At 34.4% G+C, this 12,775-nt stretch overlaps 1 long non-coding RNA gene across 2 annotated transcripts; it reads left to right on the top strand.

The window, feature by feature from the left end:
- The first annotated feature begins 407 nt into the window (after positions 1 to 407).
- Positions 408 to 8,724, top strand: LOC122179536. Of its 2 annotated transcripts, none has more exons than XR_006178726.1 (3): positions 408 to 429; positions 3,848 to 3,961; positions 8,597 to 8,724. It is a non-coding gene; the product is annotated as an uncharacterized LOC122179536 (long non-coding RNA). The 2 variants fall into 2 exon arrangements; XR_006178727.1 differs by having other exon boundaries at positions 422 to 462.
- Positions 8,725 to 12,775: the final 4,051 nt, after the last annotated feature.

The following is a 12,775-nucleotide window of genomic DNA, read 5'->3' as shown; positions in this document are numbered from 1 at the left end:
GGATCAGGTTGTTCAGAGTCCCATCCACCCTGACCTTGAGGACTCCACATCTGGATGCAGTACTCCAGGCAAGGTCTCACCAGCACAGAAAGGTGCAGGATCATCTGCCTTGCCCTGCTGGCCATGCTTCTTTTGATGGAACCCACGGTACATTTGGCTTCTCGGACTGCAAGGACTCATTACTAGCTCATGTTCAGCTTCCTATCCACCAAAAGGTTTCTTTCAGCATGGCTACGCTCAATCCTTTCATCCCCCAGCTTGTTCTGATAGCAGAAGTTGCTGCTACCCAGGTGCAAGACTTTGCAGTTGGTTTTGCTGAACCACATGAGGTTCACCTGGGCCCACTGCTGTAGCCTATTTGAGACAACTTTGCTGTTCCCTCTTCTGAGTATTGAGGAAGAAGTATAGTATTTCAGATGCTGCTGCATAGTAAGTAATAGAGAAATGCCTTCTGTTTTACAGGTAAAAGATTCCTTACAAATAAATTAATGTCTTTAATAGTTTCTTACTTAAAATAGCATGCCTCCTATGTTATAGAATGCTGTGAAAAACCATAGCAGAACAATATTTTAGTTTACAATTTTTCTCCGGAAATGGCTTAAAAAGGAAATTCCCAGCGTATAATTTTACCAAGTTCTAATTAACTAGCTCTACTCCAAACTAAACATGGGGTAGAAATAAGAAAAAAAAATCAAAATATTTGAAATCAGAAGCAGATCATTTATCCGTAAAGAAAGTGAAAAAACTTAGGAAAGCAGTGGATGTAAATGCTTTATCATGTAGGAAATGTAACTAATGAGAAATTCAGCAAAACAGAGACATGGGAAAGAGAAACTGCAGAGAGGTATAGTTCATGAGTTGGCCTGTATCCTAAAAACGCAATGTATCTCTTATATGACCATTTTCATCTTAAAATTGTTAAAAATCTTTCTAATATCATATTGGATGTTTACAGAAACCGTTTTCATGGAAAGCCACTGTGTTCCAAAATTTCCTGATTTTTTTTTTTTTTTTTTTTTTTTTTCTTCGTAGAAATTATAGTGTTATCTAAGTCATTCAGGCAGTTAAAGAGCAGCTATTTAACTTTGTAGTTATAGATTATATTAGTGATGGAATTTCCACAACTTCTCTTGGTAAGAGAGTCCACAAATAAATGTGTATAACTGTTTGGCTGCCTTATCTTTGGAATATATACTGGAACAAATAAGAAAGTTTTACTCTCTCTGTTAGTAGCATCTACTATAAAGATATATCAAGAAACACTGAGAGTATGCTGTCAATATAAAGAAATATTGAGGGCATTGTAATAAGTTTGTAAGGGCCTAAAAATAAGATAGAAAATGAAGCTGAGAATATCGTATGTATTAATTTTTCTTCAATTCTTCGTAGAGTTTTTAAATGCTTGAAGTTTGTTTTTTACTTCATAGCTCTTTAAAAATCTAGATGTAAAAAATTGTAATTGAAATTGTTTTTTGTCATTTGATTTGTAACTCAAAAAAAAAAAAAAACCCACCCAACAATTTGTTAAACAAAGCTATGCAAATTGCTTTGTATGTACCCATCATTCACTGCTGCATCTGTCTCAATAAAGTTTACTCAACCACCTTCCCCTTACAGACATAACAGCTCATGTAATTTTAGAAGTGCTTCCTTTTGCTTATCCATATATTTAATTGTTATTGTTTTCAAACCTGTTCCTATAGAGTTCATCTAATCTAGGGAGCTTTTTATGTAGTTAAGTTTAAGAGCATCTTGACTTACATTTTCTTCACTTGCCCTGCAGATAATCAAAGATTATCACCCAGTGTTTTCTAAATGCTCAGATTTATTCCTACCCTTCCCCCTCCTTCTCTTTTTCCTTCCTTCTTTCTTTCCATATTCTAAGAACAGGTTCATGGAAATTCTTAATAGATTATTCAAATTCATATCTTTTAAGCTTGGTGGTGTTGTTGTTGTTTAGTAAGTAGAACTTCTATTTTATTGTATGCCATTTGAATGAAGTCCAAAGTGTCATAGTCAAACTGTTGCTAAGATATTGGAAAAATAAACAGTAAATGTGAGCTTCAGTATTCTTAATATTAGATTGTTCTCTATATACTACATTTGGCCATACATTTTCTAAAATTATTATTGATCTTTGACGCTTAAATTAAGACAGTATATGTCACCTTATTTTTTCAAAAACTTTTGAAAAATACTCATATCCTACTTTCCTTAAAATTAATCTGTCTCCTTTGGAAACAGTTAAGATGAACCCATACGAACCCTTTCCTGTCTAAACTACTGCACCAAACTTCTTTAGCAGTGAGATTGGACCAGGTGATCTCCAGACATACCTTCCAACCCCTGCGATTCCGTGATTATAATTGTATAAATACTAAGAAAACTTTAAATTGGAAAATTTTCTTAATAATTTAATAAGTGCATTTGAGGAAGATATTTTTCTCAAAGTACCTGTCAAATGTGGAATAGGGGACGAGGCTGTTTTGCTTCTACATAGATCTCAACAAACTAGTCCAACTGCAGCCATAATATTTGCAAAGTATCATGAAAATTAGCAGATCTTTTCTTATTTTTCCAACCCTCTCTGTGCTGTTCTTGTTTCTGTGAAGATCAGCTTTCAATAATATTTTTTCAGCATACATCACTGTAGAAGCCAATTAAGCTACTCATGACCATATCTATTCAAGTAATATCTATGCTTATTTAAAATCAAAATCACCTGGTGTAGGGAACATGCTTTGGCAGGGGGGTTGGACTTGATGATCCCTGGAGGTCCCTCCCAACCCCTAGAATTCTGTGATTTTTATCTCATATATTATGTTATGTGAGAAAAGAAGTGATTCACATAACCTAACAGATGAAGAAAGCTATTCACCTGTCCTCACTCACAAATTTCCGAAAAGCTTTAGGATTGTCTTGTATTTTGTGTTTTCTGTTGAACAGGTAAGCTAAAATCTCATTTTTTAGTTCTCAGTGGGGATCTTTCCAAGGGATTGGAATTAACTGTGAGGTGTCCCAGGGCAGGAAAGATTATCTTGATTAATCTAGCCCAGAAAATTCTAAAATTCTGGGAAAATATTTTGTTAAATCAATAATAATCTGAAGAGGAGGGAAATAAGGAATTTTTTCTTGTCAGTCAATATTTAGGACATTTTTTCAAGCATCTAAATAATTAAAATAGGCAAGTTTAAAGCCAGTGACCTGAATCTAATCTGCATTTAATTAAAACGCTACAAGTATTTGAAGTGTTAGAAAGTCTAAACAATTACAGTTTAGGTTTTCTCTCCTGTCACAGGAATCCATGTAGATTTCCTGTGCTAAGTACGCAGTCATTTGCTGAGGTGTTTAAGAATAAATAGTCTGTGAAGATTACTGCAAATATCTGAAATCGGATTTGATTTCAACATGTCAATATTTTATTTACAAGAAAAAAATATCTACATAAGTAGATATTGGAGTGCCCATTTACTGTTAAAATTTGCAGTTCTAAAACAGTTTGAAGTATGACTTCAATATTTTTAGCAAAGCAAAATGGAGAAAATTGCAGCAATGTCAAGATTGTTCTTTTCAGAATGTTAAATAAGAATTTTGTTTCTTTCTTTCTGAAGAAGCACAAGGATTCTGGCATTAGAGAGTTTCTGTTTCTTGACTACAAAATGGATGAAGTCTTATGATGTCCAGCAGACACCACTCTCTGAAACAGTGGCTGGAATCCAGCTTTCTGTCCCACTGAGTACTTCAATAGTCATGCTATGCAGTGTCATTCTTACTCTTTTCCTGAACTAATATTTAGTTACATGAAGTTGAGCCTTTTTAAAAGGAGATTGATATTTGCTCATTTCAGAGTATCCTACAAGCCAAGACCTATACTCTCTTGAGATACGGAAGAGCCAAGCTCAAGGCTTTGCTGTAAATCATGAATAAAGAAAGTTTTGATCTCAGCATTTCAGCACAGCAGGTAAGTGTTCTAGCAATTTCATTACAGGCTGTTGGTAGAAATAGCCACTGTCTATTCCAACATTCTTGGTGAATGACTGAAAAAAGCTGGTGAATCTAGTTACTTCTGTCATTCTTGATTTAAAACAAAAAAAAAACAACAACAACAACAAAAAAAACTCATGATGCGTTATTTTTCACTTTACTTAGCTAAAATGTTTATTCATTGAAAGAAAAAATTAGAGGTCAACAGGAAACAGTTTTAATACATCTTGAAACTTCTTATTGAAGCACAAAATAATCACCTACACCATGAAGAAATTTAAACACTTTTAAGGAACTGGCTGGATTGACAGATGAGAGGTGTGTATGTGCGTAGGGTGACTATTTTTGAACAAAAATGTGCCTAAAGATCATCGTCATAAGGTTAGTAAATATAATGCAGTGTTGGATATGGTGACTTTCTAAATGAAATCAAACCAAGGTTTAGAGAAAGTCAGTTTGCCTGTCTTTCATTTTGAACAAATTAATCATGTTAAGTCCCTACTCGTGTTTGTAGACAAAAAAATGTGCTTTAGGTGATGGGAACTATAGTGAAGTTACACAGGTTTCTGCATGAGCAGCAGAAGTGAACAGAGCCTCTCAAACATGAAACAAGGCAGTGCTTGACTCTCAAACATGAAACAAGGCAGTGCTTTTGAGACTAAAGTGGGCAGGAACACAAAACTGAAGAAAAAAATGCTGAACTTATCGATAAGTCAATCAGTGTATCAAAACTGCTGTCATAACTCACTGGACCTTTGAGGGAACTTACAGCAAACTGACCAAAGTCTAACCAGGCAACAAACTTTACTTATCTCTCATTCTGAGATGCCAGTGAAGTGCTCCCACAGGGTAGTATCAGGAAGCTTTTTTGCTGCATTTCTCCTGCCTGTTTCCATTTTTATTAGTCTGGTATCTTTCAAGAGTACTTGTGGAGATAATCATAAAGGATAATTTTTTTATAATCAACATCTTCCTCTATGGTCAGCTCTACGAGTGTTATTTTACTGCTGCAAAACTGTCCATACCAGACATCTAAACTTGTTTATAGGCAAGATGAACACTTCAGAAACAAGTTTATCCTACAATTCTCTGAAATAACAAACAATCTTAGAAATGAAATACGCTTGTTCTCTTCCTTTTATATGCTGTTCAGACATGTTTCAGAGCAAGAGAATGGCTCAGTCTTCCACTTATCAAGATTGTGCTTCTTTTTACTGCTAAGTGATCATAAATAATATGTGAAAAACTTCCCACTAAACAACAAAGATTAGATGAGGCTTTAAAATAAACTTAAAAAAAACATTTAACAATGTTAGCACAGATTATATAGCTTGAGATGTTGACTTTCTTGGCAACGGTTGCTATGTAAGGTAATCTGATTTGATGCCATCAACTATAATGAGTGCATATTTCAGGATTATTGCACTACATTAAGAAAAGAATAATGCAGAAACTCTAAACAAATAAGTACAATGAATTTCAGCAGTCAAATGAAAAGAAATAAAATGGGGAGTTAAAACTACCAAAGGAAAAGAAAAAGCAAAGATAGAGATGAAAAAGCAAAGTATTCTGCATTGACTGCACTTTGGAATTTATTTCAGTAAATTCTACATCAAAACCATTATCAAACGATAGCTGTAAGAAAATGTGTGTAAGAAACTATGATTCTGTCTTTGAGAATCTTTCCATTAACAAGAAAAAATGATTTGGTGAAATTCACTTATCCTTTACTCACATATTTCTTCATATTTCACTGTTCAGTAGCTTGTAGAAACTAGGCCAACATTCGCTGCATTTAAGTTCATTAACGCACTGTAAATTCTACCATGGTTCTTACTAATTGTTTTGCAGGCACTGCCTTGATAGTTCGTATTTTATAGTTCATATTCATTCACACTTACTGCCCTATCATTTTTATAGCAATGTGAGATTTAGCTACATTTGGTAAGGAGGCCATGATTCATACATGATTTTTGTAAATGTCTTTCATTAAAGTAAATTTTATCAAGTCCATATACATCATTTAAACATGACCTAAGAGATTTTCAGAAATTGTTTTGATTCTTATTCAAACCCAATATTATAAAAGTGGAGATAACAAACTTCTTATGAGTAACCCTTAAAAGATGTGTGTGTCCTTACTTTGGCTGTAATACGAAAACATACCTCTCAGGACTGTTATTTGATTCTAGAGGTGATTATCTAGTAATTTGGTTGTGCAGAAATTTGAAATGATATATTAAGAGAAAAAATATAAGCAAAAGCTTTCCTTTTTTTTTTAAGCTTGTTCAAAAGTATTGTAGATAATCCGTGTCAACTTTTATTTTTAACCACATCATTCACCTCTGTACATTTTCAAATTATAACCTTTCAAGAATTTACATATTCTTAACACTTCTCTTCAAATATTTAGTTTTCCACATTAAACATTTAGGGAATTTAAACTTAATTTTTCTTCACCGTTGATTATCTGCATCCCAACAACTTTTCTACACTTCTCCTTTCTTTGAAGTAAACAAATAAACCTGTGGTCTCCCTACCTTTTTAAGTACTATATATAACAACCACTCTCAGCTTGGCCCCTTTTATGAATGCTTCATAGTTTTTGCATTTTGAAACGTCAGAATAATGGAGATCCTTTGTTATGGACATTGTAGCGCTCCTACTTACTGCTTTAGATTGTCATTCAGACCTGCATTCTTCAAAACTTTCCTGCAATTATTTTCTTGGCATTTCTATCTTTCACTTCAGTCCAAATGTTTTATGTTGGCAGGAAATTTGCAAATGTCATTCCTTTCTTCTGATATTCTCCTTAAATATATATTATACCGCATGCTCCAATCCTCCTGAATTACTCTTTACTGGGCTTTATACTGTTTTATCTTAGGTCTCTTTTCAGACTAAGCTAGAAGTCATTTCTTTGTAATTCACCATGTTTTGGTTAAAAATAATAATAATGTTCATTTTATACCTACAGTTCAGCTACTGTGTTCATTATCCCTTCTTGTATCTGAAAAGAAACAATATTTCAAAATGCTTTGGCCCCTTTTCTTTAGGAAGCCACCATGTTTTTCTTTCCACTTGTTACTTTTACCTTCACTGCATCAATCTGCTTTAACAACACTTACCTGCCATCAATTTCCGTCTGTCTCTTCCTTTCTCATTCAGATGCAGCTTCTGTTCAATAGCTTTCAGCTTCCACCTGTGACTGGCAGGAAAGCTGCAAGTACATCTTTGCACCTTCTTCCCCACAGTCTCAAGAGGAGATGTCTGAACCACATTTTCAAAAGCTCAGATCTCCACTCTTTGTCATTTATACCCACATATACATTAGCTGCCTTCTCTTGCCATCTAAATTATCTTATCACTGAGCTGTCTACAACTCTCTTTAGTGTAAAAATTTCATTTCACAGCAAGTACTGCACTTTCCCTGTCAGTTCTTTAATTACAATGTCAGGAAAATTGGTGGCAGTTGAAGAGGAAAGGATTATTTCTCTTATGCTTTGAGAGTGGAGGTTGTGTGTGCTGGGAAGGGGAGAGGGAGATAAATGCAGTAAAGAAAAAAAAAAACTGTCTAAAAAGAGGAGAAAATATGTCTTTTCCAGGACAATCTCTAAAAGAATTATTTGCACTCATTCCTAGACTTTCAGACTCTCAGACACAGGAAAGAGTCTACATATCTCTAAAACCATCTTTAGTATTGCTGATCATTCAGGTTCTGTCTTTAATTTTGTTGGCACTTTTTAACTTGTCATTAGAAATAGGTTGCAGAAACTTTCCACTGAATATTTCCATCCAAACAAAAATACTTCATTTGAGTAAACACGTCATAGATTCTGTATTTCTCTTCTGCAAAGTGCTTTACAATATTTTGCATCTGCTCCATCCCTCTTTGTTGAAGTGATCCTAGAACTGCTTAACTACATGAGAAGATATTACTAACATCTAGATCTATGGTGAGTTTTCAATACTGTACCTCCCATCTTCACTGTAAGTGGTGGAAGGATGCCAGTTTACATTGTTGAAGATTTAAGTACCAGAGCTATGAATCTGGAAAAGTCTGATGGCTTAGTTTTCTGTATCACTAAGCACAGAATAAGTAATTTTGAAGAGTCAGATCTTTTTCTTTTGACCATCTTTGCTACTTTGCTGCTAATTCTTTGCAGAGCATGGTGCTGTGCAAGAACTTAATTACAGATGAGATATTTTGTCATTTACATTTGAAAGATTTTCTGTGCATATGAACCCTGCAGGACTTACTGGAGAAGTGACGATGAAAGGAAACATTTGTGATTACAACCTGAGCGTTTTGTTGTTATCATTACTTTGATAGACAAACAGAAAAAGAGGTTAATACTTTACCTCCTCCTCTGTAAAATATTACTTCCAATTTTTTTCCCCATGGATGTCAGAAATCCTCTTTATTTCCTGTCCACAAATAGCACTCCTTTTGGTGATGATGCAGTGAATCAAACATATTCTGAAGCACGACATTATTCTTCCTCACAGATGTTTCAAACAAATTTATGTGTCTGCTTGTGCATGTTTGTGTGTGTCTAAGTGTCTATACACTTAGCATATAAACTTTAAATTTTTCTTTATTTACTTTCAGATGTTCGCGTGTACCATGAAAACCCAGCTCATGATCAGGATTATGAGAATCTTCCTCAGCATATTCACCTGGACGTGAGAAATCAGTAGCATATGATTTCTATTACAGGGATATGTGCAATGGTAAATGTAAGGACTATGATTACTTGTCTGTGTAAGCAATGCATTCTTCTATTTTAACTGGGTGAAAAAGATAGCAGCAAGTGCCTCCAAAACGTCAAGTATTTAAAATAAATGCAATGAGAACAATGACGTGAGTAGAGGCCATCCAAAAAGAAACAAGTCAGAAGCTCCCTTTCTGTTTAGCATGTTATTATTTCCCTAAGTAATGTGTGATAGGAACTTTAAGCATTTATTACTAAAAATGAAACACTAACATATTTTCATATTTTTGAAGATGTAGGAATATTGGAAAGACAAGTTCTTTCAAATTCCTTTATTAATTAATAAAATTCTTTCTGATGCTACTCATCAGTAGATTTTTCCTTACTTCTAATTTCTTGTTTTTCTAGAACTCTGCTCTAGGTACAGTTTTCATGTCTATTTTTAGTGAATGAATGGATAAAATAACTTCTATAGCACGTGGCTCACCTTTTTAATTATGTTTAATAATGTCTATAAATACTAATATTGTGTATTCAGAAATATGCAAGCTTAGAATTGAAGCTGATCTGGAATTGCCACATCATGAACATTCTGACAGACTTAAAAGCATATGCATATTAGTGCATACATATGCATTAGTATATATTAATCCATTGTGGGTTTGGGCAACATGAGGAATTTTGGAAGCATGAATTCCTTTCCATATCCATATGCAAGCAGCTTCTCAGTGTTTCCTAGGAGGAGACTTTACATCCTCTTGGGACAGCCTGTGCCGAAGCTCCATCACCTGCACAGCACAGAAGTGCTGCCTGGCATTCAGTGGAAACCTCCTGTGTTCCAGTTTTTCCCATTTGTTTCTTTTCCTGGCACTGGGCATCACTGAAAAGAGTGATTTTTTGCACCGTTCCTTCAGGTATTTACATTCATGTGATTCGTCCTGAGTCTCCTCCAGGCTTCTTTTCAGGACAGAGCCTTATTATCAAAATGCTTATACAAAACACAGAAATTTCAGTCTTATTTTCTGTGTAGGTATCTGATACTGTCTTTGTTATTTACCATGCATAAAAATAGTGCAAAATACTTTGATACTGTGAATTGTGAAGCTGCACAACTATTGATATTGATCGCCATTGGCAACATTTTAACGAAGTTATGCAAATGTAGAGTGGAATATTTTCTAGTGTATGGAATATCATTCTAGTGTGGAATTTTAAAAGCTCCTTAACATTTTTCCTAATTTGACGGTATTTTAAAACCAAGTTGAGAGTTTAAAGAAACAAACAAAAAACCGTTTTGGGTAGTGTTATTGTCTTCTGACCTTTGTTAGATATGTTTCTCCTGCTGTGTCTTCTGTAAAATATGATTTCTGTATATCAGTTGTTTCATTAATGCTTGTACCTAGACATACTTTTAATTCTGCCTCTACTACTTACATATAGAAGGGTCATAACATAGTATTGTTAAATCCTAAGTCAGATAACAAAGGAGTTCATAACTCTCATTTTTTTGAGAAAATGAACCATATATTTTGTCATTCTTTTTTTTTTTTTTTTTTTTCGAAATTTTGTACAGAGAACAGCAGTTTGATTTAGTAACAGCCTAATATTATGTTGTGTTTGAGTATCTGTGGTAAATGCCTATTAAATCTGTAGATCTTGATCCCAAGCCAATGGAAAGACTCCTGCAGACTTGAAAATGGATTATGTTACCCTTAAAATAAGGGAGCAAAGAAATTTTTCTTTCAAGGCATCCTTAAATTCATATCTTACTGAAAGGCACAAAGTAGGGAGACAGTACAAACTCAAATAGCACTTTTGTGCATCAGAAGTAGGCATGGAAACAAGCTGGGCAATTCAAACGCTTTGTATTCTTATAGAGGAAAAAGTGCTACATTACATGAATCAGTCACTGAAAAAGTGAAGGCTTATACACCTATTTATATATTGCCTGAGTATACTGAGCATAACATGTATCAGTGTAAGTTTACCTGGTATCCTGGATTCAACAAATTGAATGTCAGCAGCTTGCCACTGCAGTGACTAAGGGCAGCAGTGTATTGGGCTGTATCCCATTTGGGATACAAGATACCCATTTGGCACTTATGAGAGAGCACCTGGTGTCCTGTGCTCCTTCTGAACTCCTCACAGCCAAAATCCCCAAGATGGAGATTGCAGAATCGTAGAATGGCCTTGGTTGAAAAGGACCTCAAAGATCATCTAGTTTCATCTCTCCTGCCACAGAAAGTGTTGCCAGCCATTGGACCAGGCTGGCCAGAGCCACATCCAACCTGGCTTGGAATGCAATGAAGGATCTCCACTCAGACGCTGATCCATTGGATGCTATTCTCTGGATAGTGTTTTCTTCCTTTCATCCTTTTATAATTTTTACAGAAAATAGAATTTTGTGGTACTTCTGGTTTGATGCCACAAGACAGTGTGCGATTTTTAAATACCACAATGTATTATCCCCTTCATACTTTTTTTCTCTAGAGTTGTGTATGTAGCTTTATTTTACTAGGAAACTCTGTTGAATATTCAATGCTATAGAAGATCTTGAAAACCATCCTCCCGGTAACAGAGTAAGATACAATTGCATAGAGTAAAATTTCTCAAGCCAATCAAAGTACAATACTTGAGGAAGAGCAAAAGAAATACAAACAGGCCTGCTATCATTTTTGTTACAATTCACATTATTGATTCCAGTAGTTGTTTTTAGTGTAATTGTGGGTGATACATACTAAATGGAGACAATTTTAAAAATGAAAGTTAATACATATATATGTAAGTATCTACCACCATAATATTTTCTTCCTATCCATGCTTGTTACATTCATAACACAGCTAATTTATTTATAATCCAATTCTAATGCATTTAGTGGTATCTTTTCTTAACTTTTCTCGGTTTTAGGAATCTCTGCTTGGAGTGTGACTATAACTGACAGGAGTAAGAAGACTGAGCACAGTGATGTTCTGAATGCTAACATTTACATTTGTCATGTGATGTGTATGTTTATGTAATTGAAAGCTGAAAATATTGTCAGTATATGAATGGATATTTGATGGGTGACAGCTTTTCTCAAGAAGAGTTTAAAAATAATTTTTGAAATAATATGCTAAACTGAAATGTGAAAGTGACATCAGAGTATTACAGAGTAATAGCCCATCTTGTATTCCATATATTACATTTATTTTCTAGAAAGGCACCAGCATTCTGGGAATATTTTATAAAGTTTTTAAAAGATAAGAATAGCAATTTTTTCTATAAATCCCAGTGTCATAAATGCTAACATGAATCAAAATTATACAGGGCTCAAAGGACTCATAACATTTCTCTGAATTATCTAAGTAGCTACTTTCTTCCTGGGTTTAAATTCAGAACTTAAAAACCTGATCAAGCTGGAAGCTAGATTCAAATCCACATAGGGCAACAGGTATGGGACTTCAAAATGATACAGCCATCATATTGGGGAAAAAAAAAAAAAACTCCCATTGACCTATAACTGCACTTCTTGGGGAACTAAGGGTATGTGAGGCTCTGTGGCAGTCTTTTTTAAAAAAACTGCTTGAAAATGTTGGGAATTCGGTCAGTTTGAAAATGTATTATGGTACAGAAACTGACACAGAGCAATTGAAGCAGAGAAAGTCCAGACAGGTGAATATTACAGGCATGCAATAAGTTGAATTGTATCAATAGTGAAATATAAGACACTTAATAATTTAATAGATATGCAGAGTTTTGGTAAACAGCATGAGCATGATGAGCTTATTGATATCAAAATGCCACAGAACATGAACAATTAGGAATGTGGTTTCCTCAGTAAGAGGGATGGTTTCCTTTGACTTCTTTATCAGTAAAATCAGTCACTGTGATCATTCAGTGGACATGCTTGGAAACTGCAGGAGTTAAATGATTCACCTTGGTATCTTGGTATATTACAGCTGTCAAATTTGCATGCATAGTTTTTCTTCAGCCTTTTGTTGACTTATTTTTGTGTGCTACTCCAGTTCTTATTCTAATCAACATGTATTAGGGACATTTTCCAGTAACACAAATCAAAACTTAATTATCAGTTAGA

This window comes from Lagopus leucura, unplaced genomic scaffold, assembly GCF_019238085.1.
Source record: "Lagopus leucura isolate 7727_CA_CO unplaced genomic scaffold, USGS_WTPT01 Super-Scaffold_100004, whole genome shotgun sequence".
Taxonomy (NCBI): Eukaryota; Metazoa; Chordata; class Aves; order Galliformes; family Phasianidae; genus Lagopus; species Lagopus leucura.
This window is presented reverse-complemented; position numbering and strand designations above follow the sequence as displayed.